Source organism: Asterias amurensis, chromosome 4 (genome assembly GCF_032118995.1).
Source record: "Asterias amurensis chromosome 4, ASM3211899v1".
Lineage (NCBI taxonomy): Eukaryota > Metazoa > Echinodermata > Asteroidea > Forcipulatida > Asteriidae > Asterias > Asterias amurensis.
Genome location: NC_092651.1, coordinates 21,942,087 through 21,968,792, shown reverse-complemented (window position 1 = coordinate 21,968,792; position 26,706 = coordinate 21,942,087). Strand labels below are relative to the sequence as shown.

The window sequence follows — 26,706 nt, the reverse complement described above, 5'->3', positions numbered from 1 at the left end:
CCTTTGTCTGAGTATATACAGTGAATACAGTATAATCCCATGGTCAAGACACTCTTCGAATTTATTGGAGGCTGTTGTGAAACCTTCCAGTAATTTTAAAGATCCTATATAAGCTCTCTAAAGACACTCGGCTGCCAGAACCCTGACCCGTTTGTGTGTCAGGCTGACCCGAAACTAGTTGAACAAATTGTATTCTGCATTAGTTTTTCACACGTCTTGGAAATTGTTGACACAGATTACTGACTTAGAATAATGAGTCAAGAATCCGGGTTAATTCTTGACCCAGCAGTATTTAAAGTGTCCTATTCACGTTATCCGGGAGAATAGCAGCTTGCATGCATCAACTAGCAGAATATTGTTTATCAATTTCTTCTTCAGTATATAGCCTTCTCCATCTCTGTAACAACATTTTGTAGTATTTTCTTTGCACTTTTTGATTATTGTTTTACCTTTGTTCAATAGATGTGCAGTTTCTGGGGAGATATAAAATAATATCAATCAAAGCGGATATGCTGAAACAAGGTAAGATTTTTCCTTTAACAACGTTTTGAGAGAGAAAAATCTAGAGACAACAGTCCCCAGATTCTTGAGGAGTTCATCGACGGGAAAGTAGGTTTATATGAAAAGGGTAGAATAAGGAGGTCTCTGGACTGCAGTATAATCTAGGAATAGAACTAGGGAATCGATTTGATTCTGCATTGAGATGGATATTCCTGGGCGCCATGGTTTTGTTCATCTCCTCGATGGAGCCAAGAGGTATTTCCATCCCCGCCTGAGTCCCGGCTGAGACTAGGGGGGGGGGGGGGGAGTTTAACATGCCAAGGGAGGGCTGCGATAATCCTACCCCTAAATACCTACTCCAATGCCAAGGTATCATTACTGCATATCTCCATGGTTTAGTAGTCGATCGTCTTAACGTCGTACGCCGTCTTGCATCCCACACGTTTATCAGTCAAACTATCCATCGCTCTCTGTGACATTTCCATTTCAAATCCCTTTTTTCCGGAATATCAATTTGAAAAAAAATAAAAAAAGACGTTGATGAAGACGTTAGAAGAATAAATTGTGTAGTTGTTTTAGGATTCTATACACTTTGGTTATTTCCATCCCAAATCCTTTTTTTCTTGTACAGCTTCCTTTCAGAAGAAATAAATTTGACTGCATATCTCCACAATATTTTTCGAGATGTCAATTTGGAGTGAGTTTAAACACATTGATGAAAACGTTAGGTGAATCATGTTTGTGTAGTGTAGATCACAACAGTTCAATTGTAAGGTTTAATTGATTACTAGTTCTTTATAAGGATTCTATTCCTATTAGAAATTTAATGTAATTGGTAGATGGCTCAGCCCATGTTTTTTCGGGATATCAATTTGGAAAAAAACTGAAGACGCTGATAAACACGTTAAGTGAATAATGTTTGTATTGTAGATCTTAAATAATAGCTTAACTGTTAATCGAGAACTCTATTTTTACTAGACTTATACACCTATTGATACTATGCGGAGCACTTAAAGGAACACGTTGCCTTGGATCGGTCGAGTTGGTCTTTGAAAAGCGTTTGTAACCGTTTTTTATAAAATGCATATGGGTAGAAAGATGTTGTAAAAGTAGAATACAATGATCTACACAAACATGCCTCAAAATTGCGTGGTTTTCCTTTTACCTCGTCGACTAACACGTCGGCCATTTAAGGGGGTCAAAATTTTGACTCCCATAAATGGCCGACCGTGTTAGTTCGCACAGTAGAAGGAAAACCACGCAATTTCGAGGCAAACTTGTGTGGATCATTGTATTCTACTTTTAAAACATCTTTCCAACCATATGCAGTATATAAAAAACGGTTACAAACGCTTTTGTTTTGACCAACTCGTCCGATCCAAGGCAACGTGTTCCTTTAAGGGTTGCATTTTCACAAGAGCTTTTCAAATGTCACGAGCTCATTTCTATATTGGCATTCCATCAACTCTTTATACAACATGATTTAAGTGGTAAATAAGGCCACGTGAAACATTGATTTAGGGAATAGTTGAAACCCTTCAGGACAGAGTCTAATTTGGAATTGTTGTGTCACGAAGAGATATTCCTGGATTGAAGTGGATTGGAGTAAGTTGTAATTATTGCTGGTTATATTAAAACTCTAACCCATCTACTCGTGTTTGGAAATAGCGATAAGTGTGTTGTATCTCGGTGGGAGTGGAAAATGTCACTGTTAACATCAATGGGAAATGACGTGGTTAACTGGCAGTGAATATGCAAGTATAAATATACAACCATGGTTATTAATGTGCCACTATGCGTGGGGAATGTCCACCTTCGAGTCTTGTGGTTAAAGGGATAGGGTCTGACACTTTCAGTGACCCCGAATTGTGTAATTTTGACTTAACTTCATGACATTTATTCTGGTTGTGAAGCCAAGGACTCACAAAAAGCGAACTCAATCGCTGTACATTTCCAATAGCCATATGAGAGAAGACAAAGAAGGAAGTTCCAGTTTTAGATGTGGGGAGTGAACCCCTATAGAATTACTCCCTCCAGGGAAACTCCACGAGCCAGAGGTAGGGACTAAACATCAATCAATGTATACAGTACCCTCCTATAGTGTGTAATGTGAACCGGGGTCCTAGAGATTGAACGAGACCTCTACAACTGACCACCGAAAGCCTACTTGTCATAAACATGGCAATGGTAGTAAGCATCCTTTGACATTTGTTGTCTGAACAGGGGCCAATTTCATAGAGCTGCTTAAGCAAACAATTTGCTTAAGCACAAACATAGCTCGCATATTTTATAGACACGTTAATGGCCAAAATGTCATGACATATACATTGCTTGTGACTGGTATTTAGCTGTTGTTTACTTAGAATAACAATTGAGTGAATTCTTGGCCGGTAATCTGATTTTACTAAGCAAGGATTTTTGGGCTTAAGCAAACTTTTGTGCTTAAGCAGCTCTATGAAATTGGGCCTTGCCCACGTTGAGTAACATTCAAAAAAGTATGTCTACAAATTTAAATGTCTGTAAATCACCTGCAGATAGGTTTTTTTTTAAACTTCCTGTCCTCAGTACGGCCAGAGATGGAGTTGGTACCCGCTGTCACCTCGCTAGATGGATTCAATCAGTAATCTTAATGGAAATTACCTTGATTTCTTGGTGCCGTTTTCTCAATAAGTAAACCTCGAGTAACAGAACCCATTCCAATGAATCCCAATCATCACTTTGGTTGAATTTCAACTGGTTATTCCATTTGGTGCTAAATATTGAAAAAACATCTAGTGTGTGGATATTCAACATGGGCTCATACTTTGTCTATATATAGAACAAGCGACTGAATTGTCTCACGGTCGAATTCCTCCAAACAGCTTTGAATTCAATTCCAAAGATGTGATTTTCTATAAGATTTGTATATATTATTTTCTGTTGCACAACGGTTAGCATTGAAGTAGCATTGAAATTCTAGGTCTACATTTGTATATCCTATTATGACTCAAGCTCACTCAATACGACGTCAGGGTTACTACGTCAAGGGCATGGTGCTCTTACTCACGTCGAGCTCGGCTGGGTTGGGAAAATGTGGACAGGGAAAATATGTCACTTCTCAAGTTCAAATAATGTCTGAAGCTTATTAGTGGAAAGGCGGATGTTGTAGTGTGATGGATGGCTGGATCGTTGGAGGATTACACAAATAGATCAGTAGGTCACAGGCGATTGGAGGTTTCCAATTTGTTGAATTTAATTAGTGGGTGTCATTCAAAACGCCTACTCATTGTCAACCTTTATTGAATATTTTTGACATGTAGCTTTGAGGACAACTTTAACATACTGCTTTTGTTAACCGTGTTTTTTTAGTCTACCTTGATCATGTTTTCATATTCGAACTTGTCTGGCAGATGATTTTATTTGATGAGTTTTAACAACACGTGATCTTATTTGTGACAAAATTGAAATTTATTTTGACAGGCACAGATTGAAGTCAAGGAGTGCCAATCATCTCAATGTTGTTCCTAAGACAAATGTTGACTGTTTTAATAATTTGTTGTGCTGTATTAGTCGCGTGTAGCTGTGCATTTGAAGAAACGTTGCTACGCCACTTGTGGTATCTTTGGTGCACGACACAACGTTCCGACAAGGCAAACAAATACATTTTGAACATTTCCCCTCCGAAATTATTCCAACAATTTCCCTCCGACTTCAAAGTCTAACCTGCGCTACCGCCACGAGTAGGAGGCTACGAGCCTCAATGACGGAAACTGATATTAGTGTCGTTCAAATTAGTGGTTTCCTCCACCGGCATTTCGCGCCTTAAATCCTCTTGAATCTGTAAATCCGACACATTGGGCATAATGTGGTAGGGTTGCTGATTTCAGTGAATCATTCAGTGTTAGGTGATCTAACTGCTCTATTTCTGAAGGCTACTTTCATAATCCCAAAAAGAAGATGTACATCTGTCGAGGCGTTAAAGGGATACTGAGAGAGAAAGAGTGTTAAAGTCCCAAAGATGACTGACATCTCATAATTATGACGTAGTACCTATCTAATCAATGTATCTTAATTGACACGTTTCACCATCTTAAATCTAGTTGTGCATAATCTAATAATTGTATGTATAGGCAAGCATTTTGGCAAGAGTTTTCTACATATATTCTATTAAAACAAATAAGGTCAGTGCAACTTATTTGCATATGCGGAAATCGCCAACTGTTTTCAAAAAAAAAAAAAACAGTAACAATATATTCAGACCCTATTTTAATATTGCTATGTTTTTCCTTTTTGTAATCAGAACATTATCCAAAGGTAACAATTTTAGCCGTGTCCTCAATATTTCTTGATTATGTTTTAAATTGACCCTCGAGGCTGTCGTTTGTATCAGATGATTCTCTCCGAATCGAAACGATATTTGCAATTTTTCCCAAATGTTCCAGTGAACGCTTTTACAAACTTCCAGAGGTGACTAGCCATCAGTGCATTCTGATACAAAACTGACTATTTTCATTATTCCATCCCTCCGGCAAAGTTTGCTAAAATAAACTGAAAGGAACTTTTTAGCAAGAAAGGATTCCCAGCATCAGTCAATAGTCTCTCAGCGTTAGCGGCTATCAGGTGCAACTTACAATGAAGAGTTGAGGGGTGTTTCGTAGACTGGTACTTTGATGCATCGGTCCCCAGTGATTAACTGTGTCACTCTATCGATTGTAAGACATGTTTATTTTGTGTCCGGGTAAAAAGTTGTTGATAACCATAGCAACAATAGACACTCAGCTTGTCAGTCAGTGTGTTATTGTATTGTTTTGTGTCAGAGACCTTTTTTGTTCGAACTGCAGCTGTGGTACATGTTTATCACTTAAAGGAACACGTTGCCTTGGATCGGACGAGTTGGTCTATAAAAAGCGTCTGTAACCTTTTTTTTATAAAATGCATATGGTTGGAAAGATGTTTTAAAAGTAGAATACAACGATCCACACAAGTTTGCCTCGAAATTGCGTGGTTTTCCTTCTACTGTGCGAACTAACACGGTCGGCCATTTATGGGAGTCAAAAATTTTACTCCCATAAATGGCCGACCGTGTTAGTCGACGAGGTAAAAGGAAAACTGTGCAATTTAGAGGCATGTTTGTGTGGATCATTGTATTCTACTTTTACAACATCTTTCTACCCATATGCATTTTATAAAAACGGTTACAAACGCTTTTCAGATACCAACTCGACCGATCCAAGGCAACGTGTTCCTTTAATACTGGATAATGTACAGTGTTCTCTCGTGCTAGTGTTCTATAGTTTGCTACATTCAAATTCATTTCATCTATAGACATGTTAAAGCATGGTTAAAGGGAAACGTTGCCTTGGATCGGGTGAGTTGGTCGATGAAAGGTGTTTGAAACTGTTTGCTATGAAATGCATATGGTTGGAAAGATGTTTTAAAAGTAGAATATAATGATCCAGACAATGCCTCGAAATTGCACGATTTTCGTTATACGTCTTGAACTAACACAGCACGTCATTTTGTGGAGTCATTGACTCCACAAAATGGCCGACCGTGCTAGTTCGCAAAATAATAGAAAAAACACGCAATTACGAGGCATATTTTTGTGGATCATTATATAAACTTTTATAACATTTTTCTAACCACATGCATTTCATAACAAACGATTTCAAACACTTTTCATAGACCAACTCGCCCGATCCAAGGCAACTTCATAACAAACGATTTCAAACAATTTTTATTGACCAACTCGCCCGATCCAAGGCAACGTGTCCCTTTAACATCTCGTCAGTTTGATTGATTCAAACGCCAGTCACAAGTCGTACTTTTTCTTTGTCTTTTGTTTTGTACCATGTTTTATAAAGCTTGCACTTCCACTTTGTTGTCATTCTGGTGGCCACTGGCTGTTCGATAGAAATCCTTGGATTTACGAGGCAGGTCATTGTTAAATCGCCCTAGTTGACTGTTGACACTGACTGGTTGTACACAAAGGTTGAAAGACAAAAACAACGAGAAATGTGCAGAAAACTGTGTTTATAGAGGATCTTGTGTTAGACCTTGAAGCAACTGTATATGGTGGGGATGGGAGGTGGAATTGTTGGGGAGTTATGCAGAGTGCAGATTTGGGAAAGATTTTAAAAGAATGTGTTGCAGGTGTATTTTTATTTGTTTTTTATTAAAACAAATGTAGTACTTAGAACTTAGAAAAAAGCTTTTGATTTTGGCGCACTACAAATGACCTTTGATTAGTCGATTAATTGATTGTTTGATTGATTGTTGAATACTGGTAGGCCCTATTTTGTATCTAACAAAGTTAACAATACATTTTGTTTCTGTTAAGCATGAATTAAGCGCTAATTAGTTTTAGTTATAGTCCGCCCCCCCCCCCCCCCCCCAAAAAAAAAAAAAAAAAAAAAAAAACAGCCGTGTTAACTTTAATTTGAAAAGCATCACAGAACACTCATCAATTTCGCACATTCTAAGATTCCTGTAAACCACGGCTGGTAATCACATAAATAGCGTGGTACACCTTGTCCGTACATCAACCCACTCATCCGATCCATACATGACCATCGGTGCATAACGCGTTCATTATGTGTACATCAGCTTTCCTCCTATCTTAATACCTACGGTATGTGGAGCATGAAAGGCCAATGACGCGGCTGAAACCAGACCGTGTGGCTCATCAAGCAATACGCTCACGTTAGGTCAGACTGTCAAGCATCAAGACTAAAATGCACTTCCTCTTAACTAGTCCGACTTCACACTCTTGTTTCTGTTAATACCGTCATCAGTTCACGGGTCTTCTAGAATTCTTCCTGTAAATTTCACACTGAACTTTAAGGGCGGCACTTTGTTGACGTCAAAGGAAAGGTGAAGGAATAAGTTTTATATAGATTTTGAGGCATCATAAGCGAGTCACAGATCACACACTTTTCAAAAATGTCATTTTGGGGATCGATCACATAGGACAAGTACACGAGGTCGAAGTTTGTCATAAATATGTTGACAGATTTGAGCGGGAACTTAACTGTTGCCATTTCCTGAAACTGAAATACGGAGCCTAAGTCCCATAATGAACGCACGTACCAAGCTTACGTGCAAAATAAAGATTTGTGTTATTTTAGAAAGATTTTTTTTTTAATTTGCAACATATTGGTGTGTATTAAGGCTAAGTACTACTATACATTACACACATATTATTTAAACATATAATTTTGGCATACTTAGAGATACACAACAAAATAGTTCATTCTCTAGATCCAGTTGAGTGAACTAATCATGGAATTTTGACAAATTCGAAAACAAAATTGATAAATGTGCTCCACCTTTTGAGATTTTTATTTTTAGAAATGGAAAGAAGTATGGATTGGATTACGTGTCACTATGTGATACCAATATTAATATAACTTTGATCTGTTTGGTTGCACACTACGTAATGACTTCATGCTGTTACTGCGTGCATCAATGGCCAACACATAATGCCCTACTGAGTTTTGTATCATACCAACCTTGGCCGATGCCTCGCAACAAGAGAGAAGTTATGACTGCTCCGTCAACTATGAAAATGTCGTCAACGATTTTGGACTCTTTAATTTTGTTTCTTCTGATTATCGGTCACCTTATTAGAAGAAGGTTGGGATGGTAAATCCTTAAAACAACTTTGGAAGTAGGAATATGAGCAACGGAGCAGTAATGTCAAAACATGATGGTTTGTGTTGTTGTGTTTGTTTCGCGAAATGAAATCGAATCTCGTTATGTTTTTGTGTCTGGCTGATTGCGTGTTTGTCGATATGATGAGTTTATGGTGATTTCAATTATTGAAAAGACAACCTTGGGGGCGTCACACTTTATTCAATAACACAACATCCTTAAAAACACTGGACACGTTTGGTGAATACTCAAAGGGGAAGTTAGCATACACATACTTATAACTGGTAACGAGCAATGGAGGGATGTTGATTTAACACGCTATTTTGAGAAACGGTTCCCTTGCGAAAGAGGTAATTTCTCACTCAAATAATAAAATACTTCTGTCCTGAAGCCTTTTATTGGGCATCTGAGAGCACGCACGCATACAAAGTTGTGCGAGAAGGGTGTTTTTTTCTTTGATTATTTTCTTTTAGCTTCGATGACCTAGTTGTTATTTTGTGCATAAAGATACACCAAGTGAGAATACTGGTCTTAAACATTTACCAAACTTGTCAAGCCTTCGATTTCACCAAACTCTTCCTAAACTTGGGATTAATTTAGGGCTAAGGACGATTTAAGTTCCGTATCCGAAGACGTTAGGACGCAATGAACCAATCCTCAGTTAGGACGAGTTACTCGTCTTAACTCGAGATAGGATTAATCCTAGCGTTTCGTGAAATCGGCTGTTGTGCCTTTAATGACAAGTCAGCTGCGATGCGATTTTTGTCTTGACTCCCATCCCGTGTTTGCACAAGGCGCTCAATCACATTAAATGTGATAGAAGTTGTGATCAAAAAAACAAAAACACAAAAAAAAAAAAAACGAACAGCGGTTATTTCCCCCATCAGTCTCCCGCGGTCAATTGAAATATCCCCCACAGTACCGTCACTCTCTCGTCATCCCAAGATTCTTGCGCCTGATGGAAAATGGATATCAAGTCAAAATCATTTTTTTATCTTCCATCGCAAACATTCCTCTAGGTTTGAAGGAGGAGAAGGGAAAAAAACATCTCTAAAGTCAGCCTTATAATACCAGAGGGTGTTTGATGGCAGTGCGGTAGGACCATCTGGCTGAATATATGCTTAGGTATAAATATAGATGCGCTTGACGATTTGCTTGCTGACAAAAATTGAAGCATGCCAACAAACTTGTGGTTTTAAGAAAAGGTGTTTTTTATTTATTCAGGCAAAAAAGATAAATAAAACAAAGTAATATAAAGTGGCTACTATTGATATTCAGCAGGGATAAACATCAGTTGTGTGGTGTTTGCCAACCATTTTGACGCCTTGTCAAGATTCACTAGTCGTGTTCAACCATCACATGATGGTTTCTAGGAAAAGTAGATGCCTTCAAGAAGCTTTGAAATCCTATATTTCCTTCTGTTAAGTAACTCTTACTTGGGAAAGAAGAAAGATAAACAAATTTTTAGAAGTTGGCTGTATACAATTGATATTCAAAAGGGATAAGCATCCAACCATCCCATCATGATTTCCAAGAAAGGTAGAAATATCTGCAAGAGTCTCTGTTTCTGTTCAGTAATTTGCCCCTTGCCCTCCCCGGCCCTCCTCGTCTGTTTGAATGTCTCGTTGAGTGATGTCATAAAAGACGTGAAACAAACCAAAACCCTAGGAGAGTATTTAAAAAAGAAATAGCATCCTATTATGATTTCCAGGAAAAGTAAGATGTCTTCAAGACTCCCTTTATTCTGTTCAGTACTTGTCTGACGATTAAAGGTCTCGTTGAAAGATGTTCCAGAAGGGGTTTCATTGTAAACTACTTTGAATTAAGTGATCATTTGGTGTCAATTTGTCCGTGTGTGGTTATCCGAAGTGGTCACTTTATATGCAAGGTCTTTGAGATTAATTGACTGACGAAAATCAACATTTGTGTTTGTCAGAATGACGCAGTTCTTGGTTCTAGGCGCGCTCCCTGTGAGTATTCATCAATGTCATTCGAGAGGAATCATGTTCAATGGGTTATTCAAATTTGTCCAATAACTTTATATTGATAATGAACACCCAAATGTCATTATTGTCTAAAATACAGAATGATGTATCAAATGTCATGCAGATCAGACGTAGAAACGATCAGTGGAATCATTAGTGTTCATTAAGTGCTTCTCTCCGCCTTGGATTGACAAGAAACTGAAAGCGATAGGGCTAAATGGACTTCAATCCGATTCTCCCTTTGTAATTGTGACGAACTTTGGCGCTCAAATGAGGTTCAAACGAGTGCACTAGACTGTAAAATAACCAGAAGTACGTTACGTCTTGTGTACAACATTGGCGAGATTGAAGATACAAAGTATCACAAAATGTGCACATGGTTTTGATTGGTATAAAGACGTCACGGTGTCCCTTGAAGTACTTTTGCTTGAAGCGATAGTTCTTAACTTAAGAAATGAGTGAAACTATACATTTTGAGTTTTGAGTCAAAATGTTTGAAACCAGTGAAAACATTTCAATTGTGAAAATTGATCCACAAAAGGTACCAAAACCCTTTAAACATGCTCGTTTGAAACAGAAAACTACTAAAATATATTTCCGTTAACCCTTTAGTCCCTTGCCTTCCCGAGTTTTCTGAAACGATGGTTAGTTGTCAAGACTCTTACAATAAATTGTCGAAAGCGTTGCTGAAAATTCAAAAGACACCCAAGGCTAATTATATGTTTTTCGTAATGTAATTAAATTAAATATTTACTTCAAGGTGAAATTGAACAATAAGTTCCGATCGTTAATGGCTACCGGTAACATTTTTTTTTCATAAATGTTAAAATAAACAAAGTAGTGTTGGAAGCCCTTCTACCTGCCATTAAATGCTCGTACCGATCAATAGCTATGTCATTAGTTTTTGACGGTATCGTCACAATGACAGAAGAAGTCATTGTTTGGTAACAAACGACCCTGTACTTTTAGCAGGAGCTACAAAATTGCTTCATCATTTGCGTGATAATTATATTTACATGATTGTGTAATTACAAGTGAACTGTGAAGGGGGGAAATAACATTAATTTCATTAAAGGCACTGGCGGTTTTGGTAATTACTAAAAAATAATTGTAACAAAAAAAACTTACTTGGTACGAGCAGGGGAGAGCTATTGATAGTTTACACCATTGTGAAAAAACGGCTCCCTCGGAAGCAGTATTATAGTTATTGAGAAAGAGGTATTTTTCACGAAATAATTAAAACTTAAGGTTTGAGGCCCCTTTTAGGAATCTGAGAGCGCACACCCGTTGTGCAAAAAGGTTGTTATTCATTAATTATTCTCTTCAACTTTGATTACTAATTGAGTCAAAATTTTCACAGATTAGTTATTTTATGCATATGTTGGGATACACCAAGTGAGAATAAAGGGCTTCGACAATTACCAAACATGACCAGTGCCTTAAACTAGTTTTGACCATCCAGATGCTTCACAAATGACCCCAAAATATAGGTCACTTGTTTTTTTCTTTTCTCTAGGGACGTTGTCAATAGGAAGTTACACGAAGAGTAAAATGCTCTCTAACACTTAAATAATACACAGTGAACACAGATCAAAACCCTGCATCTGTCTCAAAGACGTCTAGCCCAGCCTCGCCGCCGCAGAATTGAAATTCAAACGGTTCTGTTTTGACATTCATACTTCATACACGTGTACAAAATGTGTGCACATATTTACGTGTTACATTCCTTTAGTTTAGTTGACGGTGTCGTGTCATGCCTGCAGGTATTTGAATGATTTTGACAGTGTCTTTAAGGGTGAAGATAAATACCTATCAAAGCATTTGACACAAGACATAAATTTGTTTGAACGAGGCTTGGGTTTTTTGTTTCATCTTGACTGCATCGCTGACCATGAATCAAATGGAATATGTTTGTTTGGCGCCAAAAATGAAAGGTGAAATCGGTGTGAAGTGAATTCCGCTCGAATCAACAATCAAGTTTGTTAGTCTTTGACTTGTGGGGACGAGGTTGAATTCACAAAATCTGAATATATTTCCGGTGCACGTCTTGTGTTATCAGCGTGTTCAAACATGTATGAGGAATAAATGTGGAATGGATGTTGTGATTGCACTGTGTAACTTCCGCTTGTAACAAACTCTGACTTGATCAACAAGAAGATGGTTACACATGCTCTCTGATGCTATCAGTTTGACGGGATGCTTTTTCAGATCAGTATTTTTTATAGACGATGTGACCTGTGCCATCACATGTTTACAAAAGAGTCACAGAGCCTGGACTTTTTTGCAGGCACGATTTGTTACACTGCCTAATGGAAGAAAACATAAAATCTTATACTTTATGGAGATAGCACTGTCTAATTCCTATCAACTTTTGATAAGTTGAAAGGGAGCACATCTCAGCTTTTACTTCCATTACTCTTGGTTTTATGTGGAAATTACGACACAAAATGTCAACTTTCCCATAGGCCCAGTGCAGTACACTGGCTGTCAGAACACCCATCGTGAAACCAAAATGTGTTTTTTATTCACGATGATTATATGTTACATGAAGTCATTGGCTATTAGTATTTTGCGCAATAACATTGATAGATTGATGCAGAGTAAATGTTGCAGCTCATGAGTTCACGGTTCATTGACACGTAATGGGTGTTTATTTAATGTGTGCTCACTCAGCCGTAGATAATAGACGTTTTATATTTCTGGTGAACAATTCTCAGATTTAAAACGTAAGCAAGCATGCATCTTCCAATAAGGAATTCATGTTGTGCTATTTTAAATTCCATTGCAAACTTGTAAATGCGGTTTTTTCTTGAACTCGGTTCATGGTGTGATCGGTCATGCGTGAAGATTAAATTGATATTTTCTTGAACACTGATAAGAAAATTACTGATCCCAATCTACCGTTGTAATAATGAAATATTTGCCTTGTGTGCTGGTGTGGTGTATCATTATGGGCGTAATGTACGGGTCACAAGAGACCGATTAAAGCTGAAGTTTTTTGGACATTTGAAAACCCTGTAATAGATTGTCTTTAAAATTTCAACCGGCAGTTTTTAAAACTCTTGTCCTTCATGTTTGTGTAAGATCACTCCTTCATTAGAGCGCTGTCAGCTTTTAGATTTTAAACAATCCCGCAATATGGCTATACCGAATAGAATCAACATTTCAAATTCAATTCAAACATTTCACTTATTTCCCAAACACAATTACCTTAGTGTTATTTTAATAACATTAGATGTTCATTTGGATGTTTCTTTTGTAATCTATATGTGACACTGACAACACCCCTGGTGTCGAATTTAACACCCCGGTTTTTGCAGTGTATGTTAGTACTAAGTTTCTGTTTTTCTTATCACCAAAAAACTACAGTGCGGAGTTTTTCCTATGTTGAAATGAGTCATTCCTATAAACCTTGAAAACCTAATTCTTTACCACATGTTCCTGGGAGAATATTACAAAACTACTGGTGCGTACTATGAAATAATTTCATATCTATACCACTCCATCAATAGGTCTTTATACATGACGTCAGCAAGAGCCAACATGGCGGACACATACCTTAGCTAGTGATCCCAACATAATCCCGAACGATTCAAAAACGTAACATTAATGAAAAAAATGTTCAACCACAAGAAGATTGTCTTTGGCTGCGACTTATAAGTCTTAAAAGACCAGGGGTATATGGAGCAGTTTGGCGCCCATATTAAGGCTACAATTATGAACCACTCCTCGGGGTCCTTAGAGGCCTCTCAAGACGGTTGATTGTCGTCGAGTGTACTGTCTTAAATTGTGTCTTGGCTACTCTGTTATCGTCCCCTGCATAGCAATGAAGGCAGCAGCCTAGATAGCAATACTTTTCATGGTTTAGTTAATCTCCATGCTTCATTTTCAACCGATCGAATATTTTTTACTATGAAATATCTATAATTTTCGACTGACCATAAATCATACTAGATATAATGAAAGGAGACAAATACCTATAGTGGTGTTTTACTTTGAAATATGTATCTGATACAGTACTTTGTAAGGTTTGGATATCTGTAAGAACTTTGTTCATTCCACGTGGTGAATTGTAGCTGTACTTTTTACAGATTGTCACTAATCCAAAGAAATACAAAGCGACACTTGTTTTTCTTTACCTCGTCTGTCAAGACAAACTGAAATCATTGGACAGACTTACCAGATGGTTTTTCCCACGGCCTAGTAACATAGTTTCCACAAAGTATAACCCGACTTGACTTCTTGTCATCTTTAGCAACTGGTTCAATAAAATACAGACATACAATTTGTGGTTTTTCAATTTGCCCGCTGTCACACGAGTTGTAAATTGTACAGAGCGATGATTTAGAGTCCAGAAACTTAAAGTGTTTTAGAAATAACGTGTTGAGTGAAACCGGTCTTCTGGTTGTCATAACGTGATTGGTCAGTGACGACAGAACGTCTTCTGACGTCATTCAAATCAAATTAAATCACGATGCCTAGATTTAAAAAAGAAACATACATGTGGAGTAACGATATTAGATTTGTTATGTGACGGAGTGCTAGGAAATGAATTGCAGAAGTGTTGCATCTGCATGCTTTGAATATCTGATGTAATGCTATCTCTTATACTATTCCAACAAATCAGAAGAATGACATACGATTCGCATCCTTACCTTCCTTAAAGGCAGTGGACACCTAAGTTAATGTCAAAGGCTTTTAGGTCACAGTGGTTAGGTTCACTTTTATTAATCCTGGGGTGGATTTCACAAAGGAAGTCCTAACTTAGGACTAGTCCAAGACAATACTAAGAGAAAGGACTGGTCCTAAGTTAGGATGAAGAGTTACTGGTCCTAACTTAGGACTGGTGCTATCTCTTAGCATCGCCTAGGACTAGTCCTAAGGTAGGACTACCTTTGTGAAATCCACCCCTGGCCATCTTAGAATGGACTTGTTCTGTCTGTGTAATTGTCTTGCTTGATTTGCCAGTGTTCTGTTTCAATTCATTATTGGTTTACAATTGTTCTAGGTGTCACATGTTTTTTTAAAGTTTACATTCGTTGTTTCTTATACTGTTAAATTTCTTTAGTACGGTAATATTGTATCTTGTACTGTTTGTTGAAATCTTGGCCGAATAAATAATAATAATAATAACAACAACAGCAGCAGCAGCAGCAGCAGCAGCAGCAGCAGCAGCAGCAACAATAACAATAACAATAACAATAACAATAACAATAACAATAACAATAACAATAACAATAACAATAACAATAACAATAATAATAATAATAATAATAATAATAATAATAATAATAATAATAATAATAATAATAATTATAATAATAAATAATAATAATAATAAAGGCCTGTGTTCTCACTTGGTTTATCCCATGCATTATTAACATATCCGTGAAGATTTTGACTCAATTGGTCATCGAAGTTGCAAGAATATGATGTTTATGTTGGGGGAAAAAATCACCCTTTTTGCAAAAGTTGGTGTGCTTTCAGACGCCTTAGAAAGACTTCAGGCCTGAAACCTCCCTCGGCTTCCAATATTTAAGTGCGACACTACCTCTTTCGCTACGTTACTTCAGAGGGAGCCGTTTCTCACAATGTTTTATACTATCAACAGATCTCCATTGCTCGTTACCAAGTAAGTTTTTATGCTCATATATATTTTGAGCGATTACCGAAGGTGTCCAGTGCCTTTATTTCAAATGACTTGTAAATCAGCCGATCCCTTGCGGCAAAATATTATCAGATTTCAAATTATTCATTTATATTTTGTCGTGTAATCTTTCCATGATCTTCTGTTGGCGACAAAGATCCATCGAAATTACTGTAACGGCGTATTTTTTAAATGTCTTCATTTTGTCTATTTTTAAATATACATCTTTAAAGGCAGTAGACACTATTGGTAATTACTCAAAATAATTATTAGCATAAAACCTTACTTGGTGGCGAGTAATGGGGAGAGGTTGGTAGTATAAAACATTGTGAGAAACGGCTCCCTCTGAAGTGGAGTAGTTTTCGAGAAAGAAGTAATTTTCCGGGAATTTGATTTTGAGACCTCAAGTTTAGAATTTGAGGTCTCGAAATCAACCATCTTAACGCACACAACTTCGTGTGACAATGGTGTTTTTTTTTCTTTCATAGTGATCGCAAATCCGATGACCAATCGAGCTCAAATTTTCACAGATTTGTTATTTTATGCATATGTTGAGATTCACCAAGTGAGAAGACTGGTCTTTGACATTTATCAAAAGTGTCCACTGGCTTTAACCCTTCTTAGTATTGTAAAAAAAATGTAACTCAATTCTAAACCTCCTTAAGGCTGTGAAAATCTTATTTCTCAAGTAAGCCAAGCAATTATAAATAAATGAATAAAATATTTTGTTACCTGTGAATCAAAACCTATTTTGATCTGGATCGCTCCGAGAAATATCGTTATGACACTTACAATAATTTGAAATCTTCTGAGGCATTTAAGATTCAAAAAAGCTTCATATCGTTTTGTCTTAGATAATAATCATTTCCCTTCAAGCCAAGATTGATATTTTATGATCCCATCAAAATGTAAAGAAACTTTCAGACATTTCTATAAAAATGAAAAATAAATACAGACGGATAAGCCAATAGATACAGTCCTGTTTTGTTATATTTTACTATGCCGTGACTGTTCTTTTGTTGCCTGTTCTAACGTTTGAATGTAAAAACGGCGTTAATTCTTTTAATCCCTTTGCTAAGTTTCTTCCGTGATTACCATTTTCTGTATTTTATTATTTAATTGTAATGACCGCTGGGAAACAATTTTCTTTTTTGTTTAACCTGATGTAAAAAAGAAAATAAAAAGTAGGGAATAAAGCTTACTCAATCGGAGTGGCTAATGGTCTGGGATTTTTAACTGAGACGTGTTTACGTTGTTTCATAAAAGATGGCCTTGTACTTGGCTTTGATTTTTCTTCTTCTATTTTTAGTCTTATTGTTTTTCTCCCGTATTTGTAAAATGTCGTGGTTAAAACTATGAGCATTTAAGCTGTTGGCATTTACACAGTGAATGCATTTTGGGTTTTTTAATTTTTCATTCACAGTTAAGTTCATATAGCTAGCTCCAGTCAGTGCTACCAACTCTTCCCGATTCTGCAGAAAGTTCCCTGAAAATAAACAAATATTTCCAAGCTCTGATGAACAAAATGTCTCCCTGATTGGTGTACAAAATATCCCCAAGTGCAAATTGAAAATGTTGGCAGCTCTGTTCAGTTGTAACATACATGCAACTGTGGTCAGGTCTCAAATTTTGATGTAAGGTTTGCAAATACTATATTTGAATGAGTCTTAATCAGCTTCTGACCCAGCCTGACACAGAAATGGCTCAAGCTGACCCGGTAATGGATTAGGCTGACCGGAAATGGATCAGGTGTTATGATAACCTGAGTCCTGGTCAACTCTGAGCCGTGGATATTGAAAGACCCAGAGTGTCTTAGAGTGTTTAATGTTGTAGCAGGGCATCTTCTACAATGCTCACTCGTGGTCATTTATTGTGCTACCATCATTTTCCACACAGTGTTAATATTAACGTAATGGTAAAGCAACTCAAATAAACTAGCGTCTTTATTGAGCTGTATTGTATAAACCCAATAACTAAAACACAGAAAACGTAACATCCATTCAAAAATGTTATTCGTACCTGGGATCCCGAGCAGTGGTATGATACAGTATTTTAGTACAGAAAATAACTTGGTATTAGAATTATCTCTGCTGCAATGCACACCTAAAAGCGACTCTTTACTGAAATGTCAATTTTGGTTCTTCATGACCTTGAATCACCTTGCTAGTGTGGCCCTGCATTCTGTTCAATTCCGTTGCGTCTATAGATGATTTCTAGTATAGTTTTCTCTGACAGGCGACCTGTTATTAAATTAGAGGCTTCCGCGCGTCTCATAACAACTGCCAACCACGCAAATATGAATGCTTCCTTTTTACCATGCCATAAGCTTAACGTATAAACATTTTGACTGTACACGCTTAATGCGCCGTAAGGCAAGCGTAATTCATTAACACAAAACGAAGACGCTATTTCCCTTTTGTTTTTTTTGCATTCGTTCAATGTTTATTACAATTTGACTTTACATTATAATAAATGAAGTCATCTTTAAAGGGGTAAGAGGTATAATCTAAGTATTAATAATAATTATGAAATAATTCCTGGTTTCACCCGGTTACACCTTTCTATATCGAATCCACTGTCTTTAAAGTCTTTTACTTTTTCAAAATGTCCACAGATTTACATTAAACTTACAGGGTTTGAAGAGAATGATAGTGGAAAGCTTTCCTTTAAATATTACTAACTAAGGTTGTGTAGTTTTTGAGAAATGAGTAAAACAAGTCACAAAATCATTTTCGTCTCATGAAACCAAAATGATTTTAGCATGTAAAATCCCCTTAACCATTTTTGATATTATATCAAAACCATAGCATAACTGGTTAATACGTTTTTACATGCTAAAACTGAGACGAAAATTATTTCTTTTACTCATTTCTCAAAAACTACAGCACCTCGGTTAGTAAAATTTCAAGGGAAGCTTTCTACTATCATAGTCTTCAAACTGTGTAAGTTTAATGTATATCTGTGGACATTGTGTTTTTTGTTAGGAAATAGTACATATTTTTATACCCTTAAAGTGTTGTCAGCATCCTAATGGCTTCAACGCATACCTATTTACAGTCTGACTTAGGATTTAATACACAGCATCAAGTCTTGATGTGGATTTCTGTAGCAGTTGTAATCTAAAGCTTGTAAGTACACGCTTAAGGACGCAGAAAATCTTATAATATTTACGATCAATCCAAATATCTCAGAATGGTTGGGGGGTAATACGGCGTTATAAGAAAGGCTTAGGATATCTATTGAAAAAAACACAACTCAATTGCATTCAGTAACACATCTGGATATGTAGAACAGAAGTTATTACGTCCGAAAGAAATCATTAAGTGGTTGCACTTTTCAGTTAAGTGTTGCATGTGAGAGTGGAAACTGAGACCCATCACTGATTGATTTTATCGGTAAAAGTCTTGGATGTTTTGTTTCTAAGAGTTTTATCTTAAAAGATCTCATTCAGATACACTTCTTACCCATTAATTCCTTCAGACAAAACTGGTTGTTCTCGTTTCTTTTTCACCTATTAATAAGTAGCTTCAGTTCACTTGAACTCCTCCTTAACATTCGCTACAAAAACAGCCCTGTGACGTATGTGCGGCACCTAAATGTAGCCTGACCTAAATGTAGCCCCAAACGTGTACCTAGATGTAGCCCGGACCTCATTTAGGACGTCAGATGAACCAGGCTTAACACTGATCTTTTTTCTTCTTTTCTTTCGAACACCATAACGTTGTTAGTTGAAACCGTTGTATGGTAGTGCCGTGTTAGAATTAGTGGCTTTGGCTATCGTCTACGGCTTGATCGCTGCGGCAGCGTGCGCTTCGTAGCCTTAGCCATAGACGTAGAGCCGTAGCCGCAAATTCGAAAACAGCCTTGGTTTTCATCAGTACTATTAATGCATTCGGTTCTCCCGCCCATTCATCATTCCCACGCCCATAACCTTTTGTTCTATTATTTAACTGATTGATAACTATTTGATCAATGCAATTACATCACAAAAAAGCTTCTCCGGTTTGACGTGTATATCAGACCTGTTATGAGCAAGATAATTCATTTAGGGAACAGAACAGCACTTAGCAAAGCTTTTGATCAAAACTAAATTTAATTGTTAATGTAATTTTCTTTTCTCCAACCATTATCATGTAGCCCAAAATTCACCCAAAATGGCCGATAAAAGATCTAGTGGTTCAGGAATGTAATTTAAAAGCATGCAAATCAAGAATGTAAAAAAGCCTTGTTAGTCACTTCCGAAAGTGTGGTTCTATGTCAAAATGTAAGGAATTTCAAAACCCTTCGAATGCAAAGAAAATACCATAAATGAACTCATTAAAATGAACACGATATCGAGTGTGAAGTAAAAAAACAAAACCTCTTTAGATAAAAAGCCACTACAACCCCTTTGACAATACAATATTGATAAAAACTGCTACTATTTTTTTCGTTGTCTAATACACTTTAACATTATTTTATAAACTAAAAGCTACCATAAGAGTTAAAAGGGGAAGACAAAGTTATACAATTTTGGTATAAAGTTAAAAAGATATCCCATTGTCCTTTTGTCCGTTCGGTCTACTGTGGGTCGGTCCAATAAATGCTTTCTCCATTGAATAAAACAATCCTTGGAAATTAAGTTGGAGATATCAAGTGTTTCTTTCATGTCACCGAAATCTAAAGTGTGACTCTCGATGTGTTAAAGGGACAACCTTTGTTTCACATTCCTTAACACAATTTGTGAAATAACTTCTGACCTCTGAACTTTTCAAGTCACAAGAACACTCTAAAAACTTCCGGGTCAGAATTGAACCGGATCGTTATCCAAACTGAGCTTGGTATTTTTCTTGGTCAGTTTGAACAAGAGTCTGTGTCAGAATTAAAATTCCATGTGTTTGAAAACCACTGTCCAGTTCAGCCACACTTGGAAATGGCAAGCCCTTGTTAGGCCCGTGGTACCCAGCATCCGGGTAATTTCTGACCTAGGACCGGTTCATTTCTGACCCGGGGTCCTGGTTAATATTGGCCAGGGAGTATCAACATTTTCATGAAAATATTCACAGTATAGCAATTTTAAGAACAATTTGTGTTTTTAAAGTACCCCAGAATGTTTGATGTGAATAAACCATTAAGAACCAACTTCAAGATTTCAAATATCTGTATGCAAAGTGTTTGTACCTTGACCGCAAATCTAAAGTCTATGACTGACAAATTAATTGGGTTTGTTCTCAAACGGTGTCCTGGCACATTCTTGCACAACCTGGTTTGAATTATAAGTTCTGGGTCTGGCAGACTCGAATTCTGCCTCCGTTTGACCCATTTCCGGATCTATTTGACGCAGTTCTGCGTGATACTGACCCAGAAAGCGTCAGGCCTCCTGAGACCTGAAATCCGGGGTCTATTCCGACGCGGGTTTTTTTTTCTTCAGAGTGTTATAATTTGGAACTCCAAAATGTCAATTCAGACTATACTGAGAGAAAAATAACAAACACTAATGAAATTGTCTTCAACAGCGAAATATCGGTGAGCTTTGGTGTCTGGATAACACTTTGGATAAATTGATTCCACTCTATAATAAATATACCACATCAAACTTTGTTACAGTCTTGCATAGGCGAAGATCAAATTTACAAAGAACATAAGTCGTCCATAAAATGCCCGTTATTTAAAGGGACCGGTTGCCTTAGATCGGGAAAAGTTGGTATATGGACAGATAACCGTTTGTAACAGCACGCATATGGTTAGAAAGATGTTTTAAATTTCAGAATATAACGATCCACACAAATATGGCTCGACATTGCTTAGTTTTTCTTTTACTTTGCAAACTATAACGGTCGGCCACCAAAATTAGAGTGCCCGACGTAAAAAGGAAAACAGTGCGATTCCGAGGCATGTTTGTGTGGATCAGTATACTTTTCAAACATCTTTCTACCTATATGCATTTTATAACAAACGGTTTATGATGGGTGCGTTCGTTTAGCTTCCCTGGGTCGACCGCGGTGTGTGGCGGGTTTTTTTCTCGGACGAACGTGGGTAATTATCTGCCTTCGTCCTGTGAAAAAAAAACCACACACCGGGGTCGACCCAGGGAAGCTAAACGAACGCACCCACAAACACTTTTTATAGACCAACTCGCCCGATCCAAGGCAACGTGTCCCTTTAAACACTAATTGGGCATTCTCAATCTGTACAATTTAAATACACGAGCTATAATCTGAGTGTCTAACTACGTCATAACTTGAGGAGGAGTAATGTTTATATTTCCATACATAATCACCATTATATCCTGGCATTCATTTACAAATATAGAAGCTATATATTTACATTTATAGGCTGACTTCTTATACATTATTGGAGAGAGAACTAAACAAAACCGCATCAGAACTGACCCAGATTGAGTCAGTGGTACCGTTTGATAATGCCAGGCGATCACAAAAACGGAAAACCGGAAGTCAACTTTGACCTTTTGGCGTACAGGTCCACGTGACCCTCTCTGGGTAAATTCTGATGAAATGGTTTCTAAAATAATTGTTTGGGGATGTTTGAGGCGACAACATTCGAATAATTTCCATAAAATTTGACCATTTGCTATCGGTGTTTTGTAGATTGAGGATCATTATTAAAGCATGTGACAATTACCAATTTGATCAACTTCAAATTTTACTTTTTTTGATTCCATAATACTAATTTAGTGTTTCCCAGACCATTGAATGCATTCACATTTGCTGACAATCAATCATCAATGATGTATAATGTCTCTTTTCGCTTCGTTTATTCTGTTGCTCTTTTACCATACGGCATGCAAAGCCTCATCTGAGAATGAGTCAGTCAATGTACCTCTATTTGCCAATACAGAAACAAACAAGGAGGTAGAAATGTTTCTACTTGTGTGCTCTGTTTCATTTTATGTTGGGGAGTTGTTTTGTCAATGAAGTCCTAAAATCGTCAGTCTTTTACATTTTGGTCCTTCCTGCTATTCCTTCAAAGCTTCTCACGGAAATTCTCAAGGAAATAAACACTCTTCGATCAGAACAAATTTTGCACATCTTTAACTCTGTCTACAATCATCTAAAATGATACAGATGTTACTTTTGTTTAATACTATAATATGATAACCAACATCATTGTAAAAAGTCCACTCCACGGCATAACCAGCTAGTCTCAAAATTGTTTATACTTCATTATTCATACATAAAAAAAATGCATCCTTGTGGAGCATTTCTTTTGTTCTTTCCTTTGTCCCTGCATTTAACAGTTCCCATAGACTTTGTACACAAACTTCCTTATTGGGCAACCAGTCTTTATAATTCCCATATGGGGTGATTTTAATTTCCCTTTTTGGTTTGTCCTTGGTTTCCATAAGGTAGCGACAATAACCTTCTCAAAGAAACCGCCTTTTTGCAACAAGAAACAAAAAACGCACTCTGGAATCCATTCTTAATAACAGTACATTCGGTTAATTCAATCAGCATTTTGTCTTTCATCCTACTGGCAAAGATGGTCTCCCAGCCATTTATCATTTTATAAATTCACAGGTATGAAGGAACTCCAGGCGTAAAGGATTAGACTAGTCTCCTCTTTTTCGTTTATAAAAAGCCAATTAAGCACGTTCTTCTTTTCAATCAAATTCAAAATTCTGTCCCTCAATATTCGCCTCGCAGACCTTCAATCAAAGTCGTTCAGGTTGAAAAGAATTCTGAGGTTTGTTGACTGCTTTGTTTTGACGTCATAACTTCAATGTGAACCTTTTGTTTCGTTGCTGTTGATGTTCTAGAATTGGGTTTAAATTTGTTTATCTGCTAAAGGTGTAAGATGCTCCTTGTTCGTCAGGGAGTTGTCTCCGTTGTCATGTTGTCAAAGTCATCACAATACCCGATGAAGAATTAGTTCGATCTTATGGTTGCACATTGATTGTGTTTCATGACCATGGCAATATTTATTTAATTCCAGTATACGTGTTTTCTTTAAAACAGGGTGATATTCTTCCCTAACTCAGTCTGATTTCCGATTTGCTATTTGTTTTTTTTTGTTTTTTTTTTTTTTCGCCTTGGAAAGTCAGAAAAAAATGTGATTGAATGGCATGAAAAGTCAAGCCAACCTTGGTGTGTAGATCAGAACTTGTACTCGATAAAATATTTCTCTTTTTTCCCAATGGTCGAATATCATGCCTGTTTTAAACACTGTAAACATTTACTCCCTCATTATTGACTAATATATTTAAAATCGCCTCATGGTAAAACGCCACCCCAAACACCACTACACTATTTGTCGGTCCGTTTGTTTGTTTTTGTCTATCTGTGTGGCGTGCGTCTTGTCAGTATGAAGTAGTTGCTGTCTCATGGTTGGTTTCTTGTCTGTATTTTTGTATGTGTATGTCACTATTGTTTGTCGCTATCTTTTCTTATTTGATACACACGGCCTCAAAACCAAATGATGGTTCTTTCTTTAGGGTATGTCAAACAAAATCAAGCAAACCCTTAAATAAAAAAATCACATAAATAAATGATAAAAGTATGTTTTCGGTAAAAGCGCAGATTATTTCACGATTTGTAATAATGCGATATTGCCTCTGGAGTAAAGACCGTCAATTAATTTTATTCTGAGAAACGCGAGCATTAACACCATTTTACGATTACATTGTGAGTTTTAATGAGTGTTTGAGGTTTATCTCTATGAAACTAAATCAATTATTGATGGTTATTAGTTGTGATTGACAACACTTCTCGCTGTGAGGCGATGGCGTCATCAATTTAGTTTAAGAAAGAAAGGAAAACCTTGTGAATCAGACCACATAAAGGGATCAATTGAAATCAAAATATGACAATGGGAAAAGCGTTTTTAAGAGCCATGTGCAATTATCGTCTGCTAATAGTTGTTGACCTCGTTTGTGGCCTGTCTTAACCAAGTTGTTCGCTCTTGCGAAAAAAAACGCAGAAAATTCAAAATGGCGGTAATTAACCTTAGTCAACTCGCAAGAACTTCGGGGCATTGTGGAAATTTGAGACTCTTTATTGAATAATTGCTGTCCAAAAGGCTTAAAGGAAAAGCCGTCAGCTTCATATCGAAGGAAGAAGTTTAAAGGGAGTGTCTAGCATCATATTTAAAGAGAATTGTTCAAATAAATATGTGCCATCATGGGATTGTTCCTACTAAAAAAACGTGCAGACACTTAAGAAAAATGCACATAAATTACATCAATTTCTCACAAGACAACTTGCAGTTGGAAATGTGTATCAGATGATAATAGAGTAATTATTGTTAACACATTTTTGTATAGTTTTTTATATTTTATTTTAAGACACAGGGCTTGAGTGGAAATCTGTCTTGACCAACTTGTAAGGCTAGCCAATTGAAGAAAATGGAAAATAAATGAATTTAATCCACTTTTTGATAGTTTTACGATTAGCCTGTGCAGCAATGCTACTCTCTCTTTACGGTGCTTTTACGCACACACCGTTAACTTGTCCTTATGTAATTATGTCAGTTGAGTGTTCCCAAAATTGAAAATCGAATTGTGTGTCTGAGAATTCGTGGAAGATAATCTTCTTCTGATCAAATTATTGTGAAGGTTTCCAAGTTAAATTCATCCAAGGCCTTTAAGTTGGATGTGTGTGTAGCTGATAAACATCAAATTTGATTTAGTTTCGTCTCCTTTGGCGGCCAATAAGATCCATAATAGCTTCGTGTGGTGAGACTGCATGGTAAAGGCATGCAACGTTCTTCAAGGTCTATTACATATTTTGTGAACATTTACGAGCCTATTTATGTACATAGCACCTGTTTTCAGGTGTCATTGCATTAAAGAGGAATACATTCATGGTTTCGTCTAGACAGACGGCTGTACAAAACTGAAAATGCTCGGTTTTTAAACCATAATTTGGAGTTCCGTTTTCAACATGACAGATTTGTGTTTAAACGCTACTAAACTGCTCAATCTCTTAAAAATGATGATACTAACATTCAAAGCAATTTAAATAAAACGAAATTGATGGATTTGTATTGATATAATAAACTTCAAAATGTATCTTCACGTCAAGCCTGATATAGACTCATCTATTATTAAGTTTGCGTCTGTTGTGGGAAACCTAATGGAGTATAACTCTTCCTTTTATCCAAATGAAAATTAATCTATTTTAAATCAACACAGTATTTTCAGAGATAATATTAATCTTCCGGGTTCGCTTTGAGCTAAACTGATGAGGCACGTTCTTTTGTGTACACTGCAGCCGATTGCACGAACCTTATGGATGAATCCTATATCGAGTTAGGACGAGTAACTCGTCCTATTGGTTCAATGCGTCCAAACGTCTATGGACACGGAACTTAACTCGTCCTAAATCTTAAGATTAATCCTTAGTTAGGAAGAGTTTGGTAAAATTGACGGCTGCCATAAAGCTAGCACGTGATCATGAATCATATATTGAAGTCTTTTTTCAAGTGACATGAATGACATTCACGTTATTGTTATAACAGCTTTTGAAGGTCAGTGAGGAGATAGTATGTCCAATTGTCAGGTCGAGTTGACGTCATCAAGTCAGGTAATGTCAGTTATGTCTGTCGTTCAATTTCGCATGTCCGTGTTTTTAATTTTATACTTGATGAAAATTATATACAGAAATATCATATAATTCAATCTTTCATTGCGGACGCGGTCATAACCTAGGAACCCTTTTTCCCCGTCACACTTATAATTAGTTTGAACTGTGTAAATGTTTATCTTGAAAATATTAAAGTAAAGAACGTATTATTCCCCTTTGTCGATACTTTGATCAGGCCATCAAACATGTTTTAATCCTCTTTATTCACTGGAAATGTTCTGAAACTATAATTTCTACCTAAAGGAGCGTGAAGTACAGTGGAATAGCTTTAGGATAAAGCACAGCATTAGTTTCCAATGCACAACTCTGGATTTCTGCTTCTGTATTTGAAATAATAAGGTTTGTAACAATGGGTTTGCAC

The 26,706-nt window shown here is 36.8% G+C and overlaps 1 protein-coding gene across 1 annotated transcript in view; it reads left to right on the top strand.

Annotated features, from left to right (window-relative positions):
* LOC139936015 (uncharacterized) overlaps positions 1 to 26,706 on the top strand; it is a 135,344-nt gene that overhangs the window by 11,481 nt on the left and 97,157 nt on the right. The window contains exon 2 of the mRNA XM_071930713.1: positions 463 to 522. The gene's annotated coding sequence lies outside the window, so the exon portion shown is untranslated. The remainder of the gene's footprint in view (positions 1 to 462; positions 523 to 26,706) is intronic.